Genomic DNA, 3,685 nt, shown 5'->3' with positions numbered 1-3,685 from the left:
CGATGATGAATCAGTCAGTGAATCAGTGAATCAGTCAGTCAGTCAGTCAGTCAGTAACGTTAGAATTTTATATATATAGATTTGCTTAAATTTTTTCTGTTCTTTTGTTGTTGTAATTTTGTTCATTCTCTTTTATGAGTTGTTTTATTGTGTTGTATTAGAAAAGTTAATTGCTCAATTTACAAAACACTGAAAGCAATTTAAAGTTTTAAATTTAATCATTTATTCGTAATATCAAACAGGTATACACGGGCATAGCCGACCATATTTTACCCTATACAAGTGATTAAGTTAAAAATGGGGATTACTTTTTAAAAATAAATAATTAATTTTGATGAATTCAGAAATAATTTTACAAATTCTTGACAAAAAAGGTGATTTTCTAATATGGGCCAATCCTTAAAAATGTTGGTAGAGAGAATTTATGTCTTATTTATGCAGAATTTTATCGTGATGTTAGCGTTTATAAGTGAATTTTGTATTTCAAGTCATTTTCTGAAATGGACTTTGTATGGGGACTAGAGTCAAATGAATTCTAATCATTACGAGAATTCGCAGTATTATTAAGAATTATATAAAACTAAGTTTTGCCGAATTCTGGAGAGACACAAGAAAATTTAACATATTTATGAGATCAAAAGCCCTATTCGGGGGGTACGGTTCTATTGTTGCTAGGTGAAATAATTGACCAATTTTAACCATTATCAATAGGCTTCTTTTCTTCTTAGATCAAAGGAAGAGTATGAGGCAAATTTTATCGAACTATCTTGAAAATTGCGACCTGTAGCGTGCACACAAGGTTGACATGGACACACAAACAGATGGACGGACAGACGGATGGACGGACAAACGAATGTACAGACGAACATAGCAAAATCGTCTCAGAAAGTGATTATGAGCCTATTGATATACTATAAGGTGGGTGTCACAAATATCAACAAAAACACATAATACTAAACATACACAGAGAAAACAGATTCGTTATCACAACCGAATTTGTTTCCAATCGAATTTGTTCGGTTGCATGTACTTCCACAAAAAATTATTGTAATTATCGAAAATTTCGTTCCATAACACTACTTTTTAGAACAAAGGTTGGTTGTTACTACCGAATTTTCAATTGAAGCCAGGAAAATTTTAGTTAGCGTAACTACTAATTTTTAAAAACAATTCGGTCATAGGAACCGAAACTATCAATATTAAGAACCAATTAAAACACACGTTTTTATGTTTTTTTTTTTTTGTATTTACTGTTTATTTACTATTGTATAAATATTATCGATAAATTGAATTACACATATATGAACATATGAATACATCTTGAATATATACATATTTTGCAGAGATATGTGATAAGTTGTTATATTTTCCTTGTGATTGGCTACATCATCAAGCAATTTGCACTAATATATACAGTTTACCGCTTTCTTAAAATAAATATGTACATCTTGATGTTTGAAATAATCTTGAAATTTGTTTACTAAATTCGTCCTGTATTTTTGCCAACTGCATGGTCAAATTATGCCCTCATACAAATGTAGAAGGAAATTGTATCAAACATTATCTACACAGTATCTGAAAACAGAACAAAGGATTTTTCTAAAAAATCTTTTAAAAGAAATAGTTTCGATTTTCTTACCATAAGGTCTATGCGATTTCTGGGTACAGACTTCCTTGGGTACTTGGGGTTGCTAGCCAATTTCGAGGTCACAGGTCTGCGGAAATGTACGTTTGTTCTTACTTTACGTACACGGGTACTTAAAGCGTCCTTGATAATATTGTTCTGGGCCTTTTTAGGCTTTAGAAAAGCTACAGCCTTAGCCTTCGAGGAGAGTTTGTGCTTCTTACCAGCAGCAGCCTTCTTTTTGGTATTCTTAGTTTTTGGGTTTATTCTTTGGTTTTTGGCTTAGCCTTAGAGGCAACTTTCTGTGTAAGAGCGGCTTCAACTGGTTTTTTAGTAGCAGCAGCAGATCTTTTAGCTTGATCCGGCTTTGCTGCACTTTCCTTTTTGCGAGCGGCAGAAGTAGTAGCCGAAGCCTTCTTCTCTTGTTCCTTATCAGCAGGCTTTCAGATTATCAATATTTAAAAAATGCTTGTAGGTATGGACACACAGCGTTCTGAAATTAAACATGTGATGTTTATTTTATATTTTATACATGGAAACAATTTTTACTTACAATTTCTTTTAAAAATCTGCAAAACTTCTATTTATTTTAAATTTTTTATTTTATTTGTAAATGTTTGTTCTTTTTTATACCCTCCACCACCATCAGTGGTGATAGAGGGTATATATAACTTTGTCATTCCGTGTGTAACACCAAGAAATATTCATCTGAGACCCAACAAAGTATATATATTCTGGGTCCTTATCAAATTCTGAGTCGATTTAGCTATGTCCGTCTGTCTGTCCGTCTGTCCGTCTGTCCGTCTGTCCGTCTGTCCGTCTGTCCGTCTGTCTGCCTAAAACACGCTCACGTTAAAACTAAGCAAAGCAAGTACACCAAATTCACCGAAAATATTCGTTGTTGTCCTAAGCAGTTTGGTATTGAAAATGAGCAAAATCGGTTCATACCGGGAAAAGTTATGAATCAAAATTTAAAACAACCTCGAAAAAAATAAGCATTTTTTACACATTCGGATGCAATTTTCTCGAAAACTATGCAAGATAAATTCATGAAAATCACCATGAATAAGTTTCTACACGAGAACTTGATCCCTGCTGAAAATTGCTAGCATCGGTCCACAATTTCATATACCTCCCATACAAAAGTACATATTCCCGGAAAATGGGTTTTTTGTTAATAACTTCCGTCACAATGTCGATATCTTCACAAAATTTTACAAATTAAAATCTTATGTCAATAGAATTCATTCAGAGAAAAAATTTTCTGGATAGGTCCATAATTGGACATAGCTCCCATACAAGGTCCCCTCCCGAAAATAACATAAACGCGCATAACTCATTACTAAATTAAGATATCCATATAAAATTTGGTACAAGCATTGCCTATTTGTACAGAAATATTACTGAGAATTTTTTTTTTCGATCGGTCCATAATTGGTCATAGCTCCCATACAAGGTCCCCTCCCGAAAATTACTTAAAACCACATAACTCATTAGTAAATGAAGATATCCATATAAAATTTGGTACAAGTATTGCTCTTGTATACAGAAATATTTATATGAAAGTTTTTTCCGATCGGTCCATAATTGGTCATAGCTCCCATACAAGGTCCCCTCCCGAAAATAACTTAAACGCGCATAACTAATTACTTAATTAAGATATGCATATAAAATGTGGTACAAGTATTAGTCGTATGCACAGAAACATTACTGTGAAATTTTTCCCCGATCGGTCCATAATTGGTCATAGCTCCCATACAAGGTCCCCTCCCGGAAATCACATAAACGCACATAACTCATTACAAAATTAAGATATCCATATAAAATTTGGTACAAGTATTGTTCGTATGAACAAAAATATTACTGTGAAATTTTATTCCGATCGGTTCATAATTGGTTATAGCTCCCATACAAGGTCCCCTCCCGAAAATTACTTAAAAACAAACAACTCATTAGTAAATGAAGATAACCATATAAAATTTGGTACAAGTATTGCTCTTATATACAGAAATATTATTATGAAAGTTTTTCCCGATCGGTCCATAATTGGTCATAGCTCCC

This window comes from Lucilia sericata, unplaced genomic scaffold, assembly GCF_015586225.1.
Source record: "Lucilia sericata isolate MDLA Ls3-8-SP2 unplaced genomic scaffold, ASM1558622v1 Contig000175F_arrow, whole genome shotgun sequence".
In the NCBI taxonomy this organism is placed as follows: Eukaryota; Metazoa; Arthropoda; class Insecta; order Diptera; family Calliphoridae; genus Lucilia; species Lucilia sericata.
This window is presented reverse-complemented; position numbering follows the sequence as displayed.